We start from the raw sequence: 19501 nt of genomic DNA, 5'->3' as shown, positions 1-19501 counted from the left end.
GCTAACAACTTATCATTTTAATGAAGATGCAGCTAAAGTTGACCTTTTAAACTACAGAAATATTAAATGAGATTTTCACCCACTTTCAAAAACATTCCCAGCCTCATCATGTTAACATTGGATCAATTTTTTTTTTTTTTTGCCTCTTCTGATTCTTCTCTTGGATATGGTATGTCACAGAGACTTATTGCTGTGGTATTAATTGACTATGGTGCTAATGGGTCTAGTTATTACCTGAGTTACCTGTGTGCATGAAACAATGGGTACTTTTGTCTTTATCCAGACAAGCTCAGGATTTTTAGCGCCCTCGTTCATTTTGTTTCCCAATGCAGTGTTGTTTGTGCCCTAGCAGATGACACGGACAGGATGCCAGGCTGGCTGGCTGCCGCTTCCCTGGATGTGCGTACCACAAGAGGGCACAAGACTTCCAGCTATCCCCGGCAGGGAACAGGAGAGCGGCGGGAACAGCTGCCTCTTCAGGTCTGCCCATCACCGTGCATAAGGTTCATCAGTATAAAGAAAAATAAATTGCGCGAGCTAAGTTACTAGTGTAAAGAAAGTTAATGAGAACACCGTCAATAGTTTTGCGGAAAAACAGGATTTGGAGCTATGTTTTGGTGCAAATAATTTTTAAGTAAGCTAGCCAAACAGGGGTTGGCAGAATTGATGATGATTTTATTATCTCTTTAAAATCCTCATTTCTCTAATTAACTGAGAGTCCTGTCTGAATGACAAAGACAAAACCACTGATGCCCAGCTGAGTGACACCATAACTACGCAGCCCTTTCAAAGGTCATTTGAGGCTCCGAGGACTGTCAGGGATCCTGGAAACAGAACAGCCTATATGGAAGGTCTGGCACTTTCAAACGTTTGCATTTGCTTCATTGCACTTTTATACAAATCCTTTCCCACATAAAATAAGGCAAGAAAAAAAATTCATAGCTAGGATTAAATATACCTGACAGTTACTCGCTTTACAGCCTTTAAACGTTCCTTTAAACTACACCCTCTTTGCAGACATTAGCATCTTTAACAGATTATTTATCTATAACTTCATAAATAATAAAGTGTCCCTATTAATCTGGCATCATAAGTATACAGATACACATCATATATGTATATACTTCCTAATACTTGCAAGTTTTGCAATTGACTTTGCTAAAAAGGTGTATTTATATACAATCATATTCCTCCTAAATAATTCTATTTTCTGTACATCACATATTTTGCAGCCATACCCTGCATAATTTTAACTTGCATCATAAAATTCCTCCTAACAAGAAATCACAAACAGAACTTCTGTTGCTCTGGAAAATTTTAAGTACCATATAAATATCTTTCTTCAAAATTGTACTAAAATGTGTCCTATGCTACAAAGACCTGTCAGCAGAACTTCAGCTGAGGAAACTAAAGAGGGTTGAGAATTATGGAAGTACCAATACAAACTTCACCACCATATCATCACCCAAAACAGTATAATACCTCAGAGACACAATTCTCTCACCCAGATCTTAAAGTACAAGTTCAGCACTCATGGCTCTGGAGAGAGGTTAGGTGGAACTGAACGCCCAGTGAAGAACATTTTGCTGCAGCCTGCTCCATCCCCATTCACCTCTGCCCATGAAAGCTCACAAGGTAATCTGCAGCTAACTTTGTACTAACTACACTTTCCATGATGAACCTGTTTTCTGATGCTTATCATCTGTCAAATGTAAACAGTTTTGGATTCCATTTTATCTACTGAGTGTGGCACTCAAGGTGACTCAGCCACAGGCATAATGTGAAGTGCATGAACAGCACAAGCCTGGGTGAGAGAATCCTACAGGAACACTCACTCCACAAACCATAGGTCCTGGTGAGCAAGGAGGGGTGATTCCCATCAGGTTATCTCATAAAAGGGTTCTGCCACCTTTTTGTGGCAGTTATTCCAGCTGAGATCCATGGATAATCTCTGCGGGTCACTCCGGGTGCTGGACCCAGGGCAGATGGCTGTGGTGGGATTAGATTCAGGCAGCTCCTCACAACCCTATCTTGCCTGACCACAAACTCTCCCAAGCCTGTGGCTCTGAAGAGGCTTTATCAAGGACCTGTGTACCTCAGACTTCAGCATCAATGTGCTCAGTTGGTACATGCATAAATCTTCTACTGGTATGACCCAAGTCTGCCCCTACAGAAATGAGATTAAAACAGCTCAATGCTGCATTGTGCTTCATCCCTCCATCTGCCACTGAGTTCCTGTATAAAGCTTCCCATATTGCTTGTACAGCAACTGTATGTATCACTCCTACAAGTGGCAAATCATGCTAATTACATTTTCAGCTGATCATTAATTGTATGGTCTACTCTAACCACCCAACTTGAGGTGTGCAGGTCTGAGTCACACTGACTATTCACAGCTGTAACTACCTATAACAGAAGCCTTGGTCGAAGTATATATGGTGAAGTAAAATCTCAGATTTCTTGAATTTGGTAAACTGGTGTTAATCTCATTTCCATTCTGTAAAATGTGATTTGCAGGGGAATAGTTGTAGGAGGATCCTCTGCCTGGACTCCTCTCTGAGAAGGAGTTTGGAAAGCAAAGGGGTCCCTTCTGCACCCCATGACTCAGAGAGAAGGCTTCTCTAATAAACTTTGTCTGAAGCTCCCATTCTGCCCATGGCAAATTCCCATTCGGCCCACAACAACAGAAAAATCTAAGATTCTGCAGTGACAGGATTTTATAACTGATACAAAATATTTAATTTCCAATCAGGCCAACAGATTTATTAACCTGCCTTTCTCAATGGGAACTGTTTTGAATTCCACAAGGCACTAACTGTCCCCTTGGGAGAACAGAATGGCCACACAGGGCTTAACCTGTGCCCCATTTGAGTGGTCAAGCAAGAGAATCACGACACAGATGTATTGGATTTATTAGAAGATATGTAATTCAACCAAAAATCTGGTACCTGTATTAAAAGTCATAATAAATTATGACTGTGAGGAGTTGGAGATCTTCAGAAAACATTATATTTCATTTATGTATTTTCCAAGTCTTTTGAATTTTTACTGACTCAAAGGGAATTCAGTGTCTTGCCTTACTTTGACAGAAAGGGTTGTTAGGATGTGGTCACTTCCTACAGTGACCACATTTCATTCAACTCTTTATTACTATTAAATAGTAATAATAAATATTCCTCTTACTTCTGTGCTCAGTACAAGATTTGAATGCAGAGCAATAAATAATACATGGAACCACATACTGAATTACATGGATTAGCAGAAAAAATAGTTTTTAAAAAACCCTTATTTAGATAGTCACATGTATCAATGGTACAGAATGAGAAACACAACCTATGTTAGAAACATATACCCCGTGTCATGGAAAGCCTAATCAAAATTCATACACACAAAAGAGTCAATTTTTTAATCCATTAACTCTGACATATCTGATTTTGCCATCTTACCATTTTTAAAATATTTATACAATGCATTTGACAGTCAAACATGCTTTCTAAGCCATGAAACAAAATTTGCTAGTTTGACCTGACCTAGATAGCCTAGTAATTTTATTTTGTGATCACTTCCACTACTGCTCATGCAAATAATCACGGGCATAGTTAGAAGAAATTATACTTGGAAATGCTGTGTTAGACAGCAAAATGTTATTTCAGGACTGAGTTTTCTGAAAATCCGTTTCTCTGGCAGCTGTGACAGGGAACCACACTGACATCATCTGCATTAGCAATTTACATTCCTTGCAACGTGCTTCCCCCCACACAAACCCTAGCAACTGCATGATCAGTGTGATACACCACACCCTCCACACACCAAATTGTAAGTTTAGGTCTGATGCCAGAAGGCAGCAAATCAGAGTATCTGTGCTGGTAATTCTGCTCCTTTTCAACCAAACTGAGGGCCTAACAGAAATGCCCAAACTTGGAGCAGCAGTGGAGTCAACACCATAAGCTCTCCCTGAAGAGGATAATGGAAATGGATAGAGACATCCATCGAGCAAAGTGTCCTGTCTGAGAGATGATATTCCTGTAAAGGGTCCACCCAAATTCCTCACTTAGGCAAGGGGCCTACATGCCAAATACTCTCTCCCCCTTTAGCATATGAAGACTGGCTCCAACCAGCATGAAAAAACCACTATGAAAACATTATACAAGTTGCACTAGAAATAGTTAAGATGTGATCATATATGTGCTGATGAGCTGCATAAGCTTTTTCATTTTTTAACAGACAATACATATGAAATTCCATGTGATAAAATGTCAGTCAGTAAGGTGGCATCAAGATCCAAAAATACATTTATTAACCTGCTGGGCAAAATAAAACAGATAAGCAAGGTATCTTTAAGTCAAAGCGGTAGAAAACCAGGAGGCTCAGAGACAAATCCAGCTAACCAAAATCTCAGTACTGGAAAGATTTATGACATGAACTGTGAGATAAGCAGGATAGTCCTTGAAGCATTAAGTTTTGTAGGACTCTTGCATAGGAACAGCCACATATAAAAGGCAAAAAGCTGGAAATCAGCTCTGTAGCAATTCAGGACTTCTGCAGAGGTCCTTAGCTTTCACACAACTATGTTACAGATGTAACACAGCTCTGCTCTCCGAAGTAGTCCAGGTTTCCTACTTGCATTTTTTTCTTCATGTTAGCTCCCCTACAGCCTTTTCTGCTGATCCTGGACAATCAACATTGATTGAACAAGTTTTGAAGGCTAAAACTAGGAATCCCTCCAGGCATTAGGAACAAAACCAGTCCCTTTTGCTTTAGAGGGTCTGCAAAGGAACATCTGGGAGCCTGAGCTATAAACCAGGTCCGGGGATTTGGGGCAGACGAGGGACAGCTGAGTGGGACAGCCTGGCTGGGGTGCCCAGAGGCTGCAAATAACCAGCTGGTGACCAATTAAATCAGGAAGACATAAAAGGTGTTAGCCAGCATTATGCCATGTAGGTAGTCACAGAAAGATGGTGATCAGATGTGTATGTGAAAAGGATTAAGAGGCTGAGTCAGGGCAGGGAAATTAATTTCCCTTAGCATATGAAGAAACTGCTGATTCCTTCTGTAGCCAAAGCAGCTGCAAAAGATCCAGCTCCTTTTTGAATGCCCCATCACAGCAGGCACACACCTCCACTTACATTTCCCTTACAGGCACGTGGGTGCTTTTGCAAGCACACAGCATTTCTCAGTAACAGATGCCTTTTTTTACCATTTCAGCTACTCTGGAAAATGTGTGTACATTTTTTGTACGTCCATTTTCTGGTTTTGTATCCCAATTCTGCCCAGCACGTTTCTCCAAGCAGCGTGACGTGGGGCATTGTTAGTTTCTCATTCACGTTAGCATTTGGCTTCCTTTATTTCTGCAGGTTGCAGCCAGGAAACTGGAAAATGGGCCACAGGAAACCTGGCCTCCTACATCTGTCCCAGTTTGTAACAGCAGCTCTGGTTTTATTTTTCTAAGTGTCTCAGGTTCATTTTAACCCTTGAGAGGACTGCTGCAATACCATGTGCAAGAATGTGACTGTTTTGCCATTATTTTTTAACCACCATTTCTCAATAATAGAAATGGAGATTTTTTTTTTTACTTAACTAAATTAATTTTAAAGTCCATTAATACTTAGAAAATAAACAGTTACAAACTAATTTAAAAAAAAAACTTTTGCTGGAAATTGGCAAAAGAATTCCATATATAAATTCCATGCTATATAAAATACCAAGAGTACAAACAGACAAAATACAGAACAAGGTAGTGTCTATATACACCCTAAACACAGTTCTAAAGTGAATGTCAATATGAAAAGTTTAAGAGCTTATAAATCCTCTAGGACATTTTTTCTATTTTTCATTTTTTCTATTTTCATTTTTTCTATTTTCATTTTTATTAAAAATTGAAGTACATGTTTTTCTTCTAATTACAGAAGCAGGAGTGTCGGTCAACAAAAGAAACTTTCCTAAAATAATTTAAAAACTAGTCAGCCATAACATTTTTCACTGAAAATTCATCTGTATAACTATGACTATATCATGAGAAGTTACAGACAGTTGCCAAATCTGCCCAAATGTTTACTCAGAACTATTTGAAAGAAAAAGCTGAGTCAGTCCTAACACTTTATTTCTCAACAGAGATGTTTCAAGGGTGATAAATAGGATGTGGTTGGTGAGGAGTTAGTGATTCTGCCAGAAAAGAGAAAAAACAAATATTCATTGTTTACTCAGAAAGCTTTCATATATTCATCAAAGGAGATTTTACTGCTAATTTAATTGGGCTTGAAAAAATAAGCTCTGAACTAAGTGTGTAAATATACCTGGTTTCATTTGAGGCAGAACTTTCTCTATTAAAGGTAATAAATCTAACTAGTGGTGCAATCCATACCCAGGACACTTTAGGGAACCAACTGTGTGTATGATACAGAATGCTGGTAATTTTTCCACATCCAGCAACCAGGACATTTCCTGTCAGAGCATCCTCCAAGTCCTTCCATTGTGTTGAAACTGCAAAAAGTTTCTAAATCAGGACTTCCTCCTATTATATTTTAGAGGCGTCTTTCTGGGAAATGCAGATTCAAGCGAAAAAAAAAAAAAAAAAAAAAAAGGAATTCCTGCAGCACCACCCAGTGGAAACATTAGAGAAAGCCACAGGGGTGCCCCAGCGCACAAGTTCCAATTTACTGCAAAACTACAGTAATATTGCCACACAAACACAGACTGGTTTAAGGATGTGCCAAAAAAACACAGAGGCTTTTGCAGGACGATCTACTCAACAGAGTCATACAAGGTATGACTACTCTGCTACTCCGGCGTAACAGTCATCTTTTTACTTTAAATTGTAATTAAAAAGATTATTTACAGTAAAAATTTACAAGGTCTCCTTCTCAAGCAAGGATACCCACTCTTATGGCCCAGCACGTTTAAAAAAAATAAACAGACTCCTGTGGTTAAAAGCAACACAAAAGAGACAGCAGCAAAATCTCGCAAAATATTAAGGGATAACATCAAGTTCCACCACAGAGAAGAAAGTACTCACACCTCACACATATGTCCAGTAATGCTTCAAGTAGGTACATTTGGTAATACAGTGTTTGCAGTTTTTAATTTTTTTACCTAAGTCAAAGAAAAGCGGAGGCAAATGTCCAAAGGAAGAAAGTTCTGCACTCTCCAAACTAATAAAACAAAGGACTGGTTGCCTGCCAAGCAGAGGTGTGATGACACCGCCTCTACAACACCAGTGTTTGCACATTTTCTGTAAGGATGCAGTTCAAGAAACAGCTTTAATCCCACTGGAGTAAAAGCCCTTAGCAGGAGGAAACATGGCTAGTTGCTTCCCTGTGAAGGCTTAAAAAATAACCTGCTCAATTATTTCTAAAGCTAGCCATAAACAAAACTACATAAATCTGTAATGGCTCCAACCCTTCACCTTGGGACAGACATAAAATGAGTGCAGACTCCTCACACTGCCTTCTGTCTGCTCATGTGGTGCACATCTGTGGCACGCTGGCAGCATGCTACACTGCAATCTGAGGGACTCCTGCTTTCAAAACCAGTCCTGTATGTTTATTTTTCCCATATGACTTCCTCTTATATTTTTGTCGGCATCAGTAGGACACAGATCATGATTACTTGACTGTCCTATATAAAATTTCTGATGTTTCCAGAGCTGAAGAAGCAGAGGTTCCAACCTCCAGGAACAGCAGCTATTCTGAAAGTTTACTTAATATATCAAGAGATGATTACTCCCAAATGTAAACGCTTTATCTGTACTCCCTTCTTTAAACGAAGTACTAAAATTTTCAATTTTGAAACAACAGACCAAATTCTTTGTAATTATTCAGTGGCTCTAATATGTTAAATTGTGTACTATTACTATCTGCTGTCTCAAATGCTGCTTTAATACATTTCATATTCAGATGTTTAAACTAATCTTCCCCTTGCCACTGATTTTTCCTAGACTAAAACTCAGATAAAAAAGCACGTCTTTTTCATGCTGTGAGCAGAGAGGAAACTGGCCAAAAGGACAGGCAACAGCGGTTGGAGTTCTGTTAAGGAAAACCAAGGTGGCTGGCAATTTTCATGAACCCTGAAGTACAGCAAGATCATTGCAGCATAGACTGGTAGTCAGACTTGCCTTACCATGCAAACTGGATTTTCAGAATTTGCTGACTTAGCAGAATGAGCCATTGAACTATTAAATAACATTCAGGCTTACCTGCATATTGTCATGTTGCAAGGCGAGTCAGTTATAGCATTATACCAAAAATGGTGTAAAGAATTCAGCAGATGGTAACCTACAAATATGGAATCATTTTACTTGGACAGTCTCTTCCCAAAACATTAGATCTTGAGCAGTAGGTTTTGGAGCACAAGCCAATGTAAGTTCCTTAGCCATAAAAAAATGAGCAACGAGTCACAGCACTAGCCAAGGCCTGTACTTTTATTATCTCATAGTAAAAACATAAATTAATAACTATTCTTACACATAAAAATCTCAAAGATCTGCTATTCTTCTCAGTGCTAATCAAAGTTCTCTGTGTTTATCATGCACTAAGCTAAACCAAAACCCAACTAAAATAGTTTAATCTCCTGACATTATTCACTTGCCTACTACACCAACAAGGAAGGACCTACATGTTTCACCTAACTTCATTCATTAAACACTGGGATACCCCACAGAATGCATCGTGGAATACATGAGATCTCAGCCAGGAGAAGAGCTGTTTGTCACTGCCCTGTACTGTCTCCTGTGTGCTTAAACTAATTCTCACAGCTGCTGCAAACTATGAATGAGAGAGAAATGAGACACTATTCCAATGATTACAGCAAACTTTGCTGTATGCAGAGTGCTCAGATTGCACATGTTTAGAAGTGCCATCAATGCACCAAGTGGTTTGTCAATGTCTCTGCTGCTCAGGATACGTAACAGCCACTATTTTGACTTATATCCTGTCCTATTGAATCCTGTGTCCTATTGAATTCTGTATAAAATTACACATTTAAATAAAATGCAAAGACTCTATTCCCTCTTCTCAACTTGGATGAGACTGCACAGTCAGCATTATTGTGCCCTGCTCCCAGGGAATCCAACTGCTCTGTTCTGTAAGGGTTTTTATCACTGAAGTGGCAGTCCTGAAGGAGTGAGTGCTGCAGTCATACTTTCTGTGCCAGCCCTATTGCACATTCACAGTTTGCTGAACTGACCACACACGCCACTTGCTCTGAGTCTGCTCTGAGTCACCAGACTTCACAGAGGTCTATATCCAGAATCCAAACCCACATTCCCATCTCAGCTATGTTAGTGTAGCATGGAAGAAATTCTCTGAAGGTAGTCAACTTTCTCCAGATTGAACTAACTGAGCTGCAAAAGGAATTTGTTCTTATTTTCTAAATGCTTTTTAAAGATTGTTTCTTCACATGAATTACTGTTAATTGCTGGGAAGAGATAATAGTGGTACTTCAGTCTATAAATTTTTTTGTTTATGCTGTATTGTGACTTGATACAGCAAAGGCCACTCAACACTACCACAACATAAACATTTAAAAACAACAACACACATTAGCTTCCTTCTCAAAAAGCCTAAACTGAAACACATCTGATCAATTTTCATTAAAAAAAAACAACAACTAAAAGGAGAAATATACAGAGACATAGTAAAGAGGTGCTGTCACCACATTAGAGGCAAATGGATGTGAAATAGAAATCTGTTTTCCAGATGAACTATCAGCTGTGTTGCAAAATAAGGATGGGAAACTTATAGGAGGACACTTGATTGAAAACATTTAGATCCTTTAGATGAAGGCTATAGTCCAAGTCTACCCTTTTGTGTACAACTGCAAAAGCATCTTTTACATAAACATTTTTGCTCGTTCACTAATATTTTCAGAAAAAGAGCCATCGTGTAAAACAGTATTAATGGGACTTTGGACTTAATACTTAGGTTAGAGCCTAGAAAACTTTTACCAATTTTGCATGACTGGTAATATTAATAAAAAATTATGTATTATTCATTACATAATTTAATAACAATGAAAAATAAAAGACAATGTGTAAGACATGAGTTTTCTCCTTATGCTATTTCAAATGATCTTCATGTTAGGAGCCACAAGATAAGAAAATTGTATACTTTAAAGCTCAAAAAACTAAGACAGTATTGCTTGCACAAGAGCCAAAACACATTAACATGTAGTAAACATGGTATTTGCAAAGATCATCCAAGTTACATTCTGAATCTTCAAATACTGGGTAGTAAATGGGAAAGCAGAGACACAGACATGACTGGAGTGACTCTCTGAAATAGGTCTGGGGGAAGCCATGGAATGGGCAGTATCACTCACACAGTACATCCTGACACTGCAAAATTTAGAGCTATGGAGGACTAGGAGGACCCTTCACAGAGCAAGAAAGAGCAGTGCCTTAGTTACATTTAACATGCACCTAGTCTCAGTGCATTAACAGAAGTGCTGGCACACTCAAAAGTAAATTCATGCCTAAGCGCTTTAAAAGATCAAAACAAAGTAAGTTTGTGGCTTCCTACAGAGACTCTTGTCCTGAAGATCCTGAGCTGTATCTAACTGCTCAGATGTGGACAGATCACACGCTGTAGTCTTCAAAAACCTTTCTTTACATAGTTGATTGATATTTATCTCAAAAGTCCATAGGTGTCCTGTCTGTAACTGCCATCATACACTTGAACGGTTTTCAACACTCGGCCCATGCATGTGGGGTTAGTGGACCTTTCTCCTGACAGTGAGGCAGAAACACTGCAGCACCACCACTGTGGGCACAACTGCTCAGAAACAACTATGGATCCACAGATACAAGAAGGACAAGCCCCAGTGCTGTAGACAATCACAGCAATGCCACTTGAGCAAGCAGCCGAAAATCAGACATGGTGTTGAGAACTCCCTAACAGTAAAAAAATCCCCTATCATTTTCAGCTGAGCTGTACCTGCCTAGGGCATGGTAAAATTGGCCTCCTATATTCTTAGCTGCCATATAACTTTAAAATATTACTTAAATATTTAGTTGTCTGGTATAATATGAGATACTACCCAGGAATCACACCTATCAAGCAGATCGACAGCTCCAGGGTACATTCTGGTAGTGCAAAAAAACTTACCACAGTATTCATAAAAAATTTAAATGCAGAACTGACTATACAGTTAGTAACTGGCATTGAATTAGCTGCCAAGTAGTGTCTTTGTGATATTTTTGTACCCATGCTCATTGGCAGGTGTTTTCTTTAGTTCTTGCTTTTGGAAAAGCTGAAAGTGTCCTTCAAAGAGCTTTTAAATTAAAATCCACTCTTAACAACAAACCCGTAAGAACCTGAAATGTGATACAATTGCTGGCACATAAAATCACAGTGTGTTAAAGAAAGTTTTAAGGACAAAGATGAATTTATTTTTCTGAAGTGCACAGCTGAGAGGCACTTTGTGCTTCATCTGCTTTATTTCCATCCATGCAGCCTTGTATTTTGTGGTGCAGTGAGATGGACTTCCTGTGCCTACACCTTGACATTCTCCTCAAAATCATGACTAAATCTTTAATCATTCATTCTTCAACATGAGAACGAATGTATTTGGTCTTTCAAGAGCTCTCAACAGCCTCCAGAATCCTCGTTGATTCATTTAACAAGCCACGGATGAAGTAAACATCTGTCTAATGATTCAAGATATTGAGATTCCCCATTGTGGGAAACGCCGAGGAGAACGCTGGGGTGAATCAATCCAAGGATACAAGGCGACGTCCACAGGCCCATCAGGGCCAGCCTGTGGCATGAGCCTCTGGGTGTGGTCAGCGAGCACAGACAGCAGCTCCAAACCAACAGTGCTCTTTGAAACTGGCCCAGGATAACTGTCCTATAATCAGAGCCACAGCTCCAAAATGGATTCCAGCAGCAGCACCCAGGCGTGCCGTGCACGGAAGCCATCTCCACCAGAAGAAAGCCATGGACTGATAAATCACCTCATTGTACAAAGGAGCTCAACCTGACATATCTTTATAGGAAGTACTAGCTCATTTATCAGTTCTTTATTATCTTAGATTATTTAGCATTATGGCAGAGAACCACTCAGAGAGATAATGGTAACTACATGAACTTACAAATTTTAAATTATGTCACCAACTCACTAGTTAAAATCCTTTTTAATAAATACATGCATCACAAGTAACTATGTGTTGGTGCTCCCACCCTTATCCTGCACTCCCTTATCTTTAGTAGCCAAATGTCTGTTTATTTTGATACCTATTTCTGTCTTCTGAAGCAACATGTTGTGATGTGATTGCTTTCCCAAGGCTAAGATTTGTACTTTCTGTACAGCTCAAGGACCTCCATGTCTGTGTTGCACATAGCTACCTTCCTACATGCAAATATATGAGCCTCAGAGCAAGCAACAAGCTCTGTGCATCTTGACTTTCATTCTGTGCTCTTTCAGAACCAGTTTTTGACCAATATTTGTGTTCACTTGACCAATAATAGCCGCCCCTAAGAATAACTCTGTCATGAATACCTCCATCCCAAGAAGAGCACTACATGAAGGAGGCAAAGTTTACATAATTGAATTTTATGCACAGCAAATGGGAAATACTTCAGTCTTTGGAGTGATATACTTGATTTCTTCCTATGGCTTAAGTTTAATGAAATAACATTAAGTAGCAGGAGCAAAGAACCACTGTGAATCAGTAAGCACTGAGAACCATTAATGAATACAACAAAATACACTTTTGTTTCTACATATGGAAGTGTCCATGTGTGTGGTGTTATAAACAGTTACAAGGAAGGCTGAAGCTGAGTTTCTCCCCTGAGACTGAGTTGCTTATTTCAGCTGTTGCATCTAGGTGGAGTTGGTGATATCAGAAAGGATATAAGACAGTGGTTTTTTTCTTTTTAGGAACAACTCACAGAGCTGATTAGGAAAAATCAAGCTGTAAGCAATGATTGTAACACTGAGCAGACAATATATACTCCTAACACATTTTTAGACAGGTGAAGAATAAAATTATAGTTACAATAAAAGCACCTTTAATACTTTTTTTATTATTTGAGTGGAAACTGTCATGCATGACATGATATCTGGATATTTTTTTTCTATTCCATTCAGAACTGTTGTATTTTTAACACATCTATAGATTACTTCTCATTCAGCCTTTCAAATTCACAGAACACACAACACGAAGTACACTACTACTACATCTGTTTTCCTGAGGACATCAAAATGTTTTACACTTATCTCGAACAAACACAACACACAAAACAAATATAGTGTGGGTAAACTACATATATATATGTATGTAAGTATGTAGGAATGTGTGTGCTTCATCTATTCTGATTCAGTAGACAGCACATGAAATTCCAGCAATATTTAACACAATAAGTGAGCAATTTATTGTCTGTATTTCTGAGAGAGATAGTGAGAGCCAGGAAACACTCCTCAGTAAGTTTTGGTGCTGAACACCACACTAACTGCTCCATAACATATTCAACAGCTTTTTGAACACTATGTTCAGTATTGCACTTCTTTCTCTAAAACTGAGAATTTTACAAAAGAAATAAACCTCCAAAACTGAAAAATAATCCCTTGCTTCCTGATGGCTGCATTTGATTGAGACAGAGATTAGGCATTGTCTGGTTTGTACACTATTCTAAAAATTCTTCACTGCCTTGCGAGAAAATCAAGAGACATCTGTGTCTGGAGATTGTGTCACTAATCCACTAATAAAAGTCCTCTGTGAAATGATGTTAATGAAGAACTTTTCTGTGCCACTTGGACATAGGAAGTGCAAGAAACACTGCAGATCCTCTGAGGTAAACACGTGATATACTGCAAGCACTATTTTTTTGCATAATATTTGCAAATTAGTTTAATGCTATCACATGATAATTCAAGTAAGTAGCTTGGTGTTACGTCCTAATGCATACAATTTTATTCTCATTTATTGACATTTCCTTCAGCTAAAATCCACTTGCAAGCAAGAATCCATTTTCTTTGTTTGCTCAGACTTTTTTTTTCCGCAAAAAGTTATTGCTTCTAATTTAAAGATTGCTGGGGCATGGCAAAAATCTTTGTAATTCTGAACATAGACTTCTTTCATGACCATTATGAAAGCAAATCATCATAAAGTAATTACACAAACCACTAAATCAAAACTGGTATGTATAAAATCACTTCAAAACTACATACGAAAAGCACCACCCCAGGAAAGCTATGTGGGTAAATATATTTTTCAAATATGGCCATCACCTCAGTATCTTGGCTCAACATTTTTTAACTTTGCAATTACATGCAATTGTCAGACATGCACAGAACATGTTTATCACAACAGAGACATCTTGCTACCCCATTTATATGCTTCACCCGATGGAAATATTTATGCATAAATTAATCTGAAATAATTGAAAAGTCTGTATGAGCAAAATACGAGAAGAATCACGACTTTCGGCTTGAAATGAAATGCAACGATTGACTTTTGGAGTCCTCATGACCTAAAAGATGCTACATTATATAAAATTGTCATAGCACTACACTCCTAAGTAAATAAAGATGTAACTTGTCTCCCTTTCAACTGCAACGTTAGAAAGGCTGACAGAGCTTCACAAAACCCTCCTGTGTTAGGGAACGGAAACTCCTAATGAGATTAGTTGGTGTGTGTGCAGACATTACTTAGCCATGACTAAATGGGCTCTCTTCCTGCAGCCAGTGGAAAATTCAGGGAACTTTTTCCCCCTGCAGCATCAGAGTCCCTCTAACCTTCAGCAAAGCCAGATCCAACAACAACTCTCCACTTTCTCTCCCTTTCTCCCTCTCTCTCTCTTTTTTTTTTTCCCTTCCCTTACAAACATTTTTTGTGTTTTTCTTTTTTTCAATTGGTGGTGGAAACTATCCACGTCGGCCAAAGGGGTCGGGGGGCAGGGGGTGGCTAAGAAAAGAAGGTGGGGGGAGGTCCGGGGAAAAGGCAGAAGACTACAAAGGAAACTGTAAAAAGGAGCAAATACATAAACCTGAGAGGGAGAAAACCACAGAGTTTCTTTGTGAGCTGCAGTGACTCATTTTCAAGATGTTGTCTGCTGCCAGTTTCAAACCGGAAGCGCATGGCAATTAGTCTTGCTGTTTCCAGACAAGCCAGAAACTCTCCCGACACTTTTTTTTTTTTTTCCCCTTTTTTTAAAGCCCCTTCTGCAGTTTCTGCAGGAGCCTTCCCTTCCCTCCCCCCGCGCCCTCCGCGGCCCCGCTCGGCCTCGCAGCGCCGCCGGAGACCCCGCGGCGCCCCCGCCGCCCTGACAGGCACCGGACGGCCCCCGAACGCCGTAGCCGGGATAACGCTGGGAGGAGGCGGCCCCCGGCACCGCCAGCCGGCACCGCACCGCGGGGAGCGAGACACGCAACGCCCCGGCACCGCCGAGGGGCTGCGGGCGGAACGGGGTCCCGGGGCTCCCCGCGACCCCCGGCGCCTCCTTCCCGGCCCTGCCGCTCCTCACCCTCCGGCATCTGCCCCCGACACAAACACACGCGGCCCGTGCCCTCACCTGCACCCGCAGCTCCCGGGGGGCAGCGGGGCCCCCGGGGAAACCCTCCACCGGGGCGGGGGCCCCTGCGGCGGCGGGAGCTCCCTCGGGCATCCCGGCCCCCGACTGCCGGCCCCCCGCCTCGTTACCGCCGCGCTGCCCGGGCCCGACCCGGGGCAGGACCCCTGGGCTCCCCGGCCCCGTGCGGGGCTCCGAGCCCCCTCCCGCGGTGTCCGGCAGCCTCACCTCCCTCCCGCGGGCTGTCCCCGCTGCTGCCACCCCACCAGCGGCCTCCCCTTCTCCTGCCCGCAGCCCCCGAAACTTTGCGGGAGCCGGGGCGGGCGCAGCAGCACTTGTACCTACCCAGCGGATGGGGGACTTTTCCGCTCTCTCCTGGTAGTCTAGAGGGAGCTGAGTAAAATTCCCTGATTCTTCATGCTGACAGTCTTCTGCAGGCTCTCTGTTGCTCTAGTAATGAGATCCTGATTTTGTTTTCCCTTTTTCCTTTTTTCCCCCCCTCGGGCCGGTGTGTGTGTGTGTGTGTGTGTGTGTGTGTGTGTGTGCGAGCGCTGCCCGTGAGAGGGAGCGAGCAGGAAGCCGGGGCAGGCAGACAGCGGCCCGGCTCACTTCCTCTCCCGCACTATTCCCCGGGCGGTTTGCAGTCTGTGTAAACAGCCTTTTCCTCCCCGCGCCCCTCGCTCTGGCCGCCGATGTGCAGCATGGCTGTAACACAAGACACACGCATAGTACAGCGGGCAGCGCCGACTCCGCCGGCTCGCCGGGAGCTCCGCGACTCCCCCGACCGCCACCCCTTCCTGTGCTACACCCCCAGGGAGGAGCTTCCCGCCGGCCGCCCCAGCTGCTTGGGCCAAAATGCACCCGCGTTTCCCCGGGGAGATGCTTGTGAACCCCTTGGCCATCCCGGAGGATGGTGACGGCTTTGGCCCGGGAGAGACGGCCGCCTTGGTGCCGCCGTGCTGGGGCTGAGGTCACCGTGGAGGGGAGCGCTGGGCACCTGTGGTGGGGTCACTGCGGGCTCAGGGGCTGGTGGGATGCAGTAGCTCGCTGGACACTCGCTGGCCACCCTCCCAAGCTGAACCTCGCAGGGACAGAAAAGTACAGAAGCCGTGCAACATGGTACAGCAACTTAAATCGAGGGAAATGACATGTTAAAAATCAAGGAGCACTCAAATCATAGCATCACGGAATAACAGTTTTATTTGGTTTGGAAGGGACCATTGACAGTTGTCCTGTCCAATTCCCTAGCAACGAGCAGGGACATAATCAGCTTGATCAGGTTGTTCAGAGCTACTGCTTCAACCTGACCTTGAATGTTTCCAGGAATGGAGCACCTCCACATCTCTGGAAAACCTGTGCCAGTGCCTTACCACTGTTATTGTAAAAAACATCTTCTTTATATCCAGTCTGAACCTATGCTCTTTTAGTTTAAAATTATTTCCCCTTTTCCTATTGCAAATCATCAAACACAAGCTGGATCTTGCAGCTCCACATCACATCTCAAGAGTCAGATCTGTGGCAGCTGATTGAGGTTTAGGTTTTGACCTTCAAGCTGTAGACCTCAGATATAAACTATTGGGTTGGATTTATTAAATGGGACACATTTCCAGTATTGGGAGTTTACATAAATTTTGTGTATTCTCGTGTCTCATATATCAGCATTTATAACTTTATTTGGAAATTTTCAGGGTAAGTGACATTATCTTTTGTCTTCCTAGAACATCAGTGATGTTCAAGGCATAATACTTCAAAACCAATACTGCTATTTCTTTTAATAGTAATGAGGTTTATCATTCCAGCACTGTAACTTCTATTCAGACTGTTTTTGATGAGCACTGACATAGAAGCTGTGATTATTTTTATCACTCTATTGGTTTGTTGCTTGCAATGTCATTGGGAACACAAGTATGTTTGGATGGAGTTAAAGAAACTGTCACAGCAGCAACATCAGTCAATAGCATCTGAACAGAGGTATAGGATCAAATTCAGTCTCTTGAGGAAGTCCATCAGGTTTCTTCCTTCTTGTCTTCTAACATGCCATAGAGGAGCAAGAATAGCTGGGTACCAGCACACCAAATAATGGAACTTTGTTAGTTTTCTTAAATCATTCCTTTTTGGAAGTCATTCTGAATTTCAGAATAGAGATACGAGGTCTGATAAAGCCTCATTTTGTGTTTTCTAAATAAAGAAGCATTGAAATCTTTAATTTTGGATAGTATATTTCCTAGATTAAATGTACAGTGGATAAAGTCCTTGCTGCTAGCACTAGTTTAAGTTGTGAGGATTATTAGGGAACTACAGCTGAAGACACAGTTTTGCAAACAGGGCAGTCAGAGAAATTTGTATGGTATCAAAATGAAACGCTGGACTGACAGCTGGGAGCACCAGTATTCATCTTCTACATTTATCTTTTATTGTCTTTCTGACCAAGAGGTGAAGCAGATATACCACAGTTGCCTTGACCAGCTGTTGGTGTGGAGACCTAGAGAACAAACTCTCAGAAACAGTACAAGTTCTTTTCTTCTACAAATAACACTATGTCTCTGAAATATGTTTAAAACCTTTTTTTCCTCCAATTTCCTATGCTGTTTACAGCACCATTTTTTTATGTGTGTGTTTTTTTGCAACACAAAACTTTTTTTAATCTAGTGAGGTAAGAAAACTAAATAAGGCTGCCGTGGTGGAGGTCAGATGACTACTGGATGAAGGCTTTTCATAATTACACTGCAAAATCTGGAGTAAAAAGTGCAGAACTCGTTTAACAGAATGAAGACACCAGGATGTGTTGGAAACACAAGCAATTCAGAAAGCTCTGCAGGAAGTGGAAGAAAATGGGAGCTTTTGGCCGGGGCTACTGGTCATAGCACTATGGATGTCATAGCAAAAGTATTTTTGGAAGCTACATCTATGTCTTGATAAAAACACTGTGCTTTACAGAATGATTGCTGAAACTCTCCTCTGCAATATCTGCCTGACTTGATTAATCTACACTTTGAGTTAACCTTAAGAATTGTCTGATGCAAAAATACAAGATGATGAATGAGGAAAACAGTATGTTTGTGTTGTGTAGGAGCTTTTTTCTTCTGTTTTTCAAAAAACTTGTCAGTTGACATAGTTATTAAAATGCTGGTTATATTTTTAGCAAAGTCACTAGTCAGCTTCTGTGTCTCATTTCACATCCATTCATCAGCACATGATATCATTACAACTGTTAACTGTGAAGCCTTAGTTCTGTCCTCAAGCTATGAAAATCTGAGGGTTTAGCTTTGGAAATTGTTGTTCCTTGCTCAGATTTGGTCCAGACAACAGCTGTTGTACTCCCAAAGGACTAAGTTTAACTGAGACAGCTCCCTTCAACCAGTAAGGCAGGTTACTGCTGCTGAAAGTCCTAATCTGATGGGTTCAGGCAATCCTTGAACAAACATATGCACCCAGGATGTCTCTGTTTACCTAGAGACAGTGTGATTTGTAAGAGAGCCTGTATTTATAAACCACTCCTGCTGAAAAAATTGCCCCAAAGCATTCCTAAGAATAGTGACTATAATTCTGCCTCATTTTATTAGATTACATCAATTAAGAAACCAGGCTTTGTCTGTCTTTTCAGATTGTTTCTCCTGCATTTTTAAACTGTTCATAAATCTCATGTGCTGCTGTAATTAAACAATCTGAGAGAAGGAAACAAAAAAGTAAAGGTAGATTTGCTGTCCTCTAGATCTCTGTTTAAAGCTCTTCAGGCTGAGACTCATAAAGGGGTTGGCCTAGGTTTTAGTCTAATTTCACTCTGAGCCTTGAGTCCCTCCGTAATAAAATTATTAAATTAAATTATATAATTGTAATGTCACTTTGTGGTATACAATTTTCCTTAAGTGTACATAGATGCTTATAATCACATGTAATTATCAAGAACAAAGTTGAAAGCAGTTAGAAATAATTGTTGTTTCATTTAATATTTTAAGTGCTAATATATTTAATGAATGTATACATTGTTTCATCTTCTC

General features: G+C 40.9%; 1 protein-coding gene across 1 annotated transcript in view; it reads right to left on the bottom strand.

Annotated features, from left to right (window-relative positions):
- ELK3 (ETS transcription factor ELK3) overlaps nt 1–16227 on the bottom strand; it is a 36160-nt gene extending 19933 nt beyond the window's left edge. Inside the window, exon 1 of the mRNA XM_036401093.2 lies at nt 15849–16227. The gene's annotated coding sequence lies outside the window, so the exon portion shown is untranslated. The remainder of the gene's footprint in view (nt 1–15848) is intronic.
- Nucleotides 16228–19501: the final 3274 nt, after the last annotated feature.

This window comes from Molothrus ater, chromosome 5 (assembly GCF_012460135.2).
Source record: "Molothrus ater isolate BHLD 08-10-18 breed brown headed cowbird chromosome 5, BPBGC_Mater_1.1, whole genome shotgun sequence".
Taxonomy (NCBI): Eukaryota; Metazoa; Chordata; class Aves; order Passeriformes; family Icteridae; genus Molothrus; species Molothrus ater.
The sequence above is the reverse complement of the archived record's forward strand: the minus strand, read 5'-3'. Positions and strand labels throughout refer to the sequence as shown.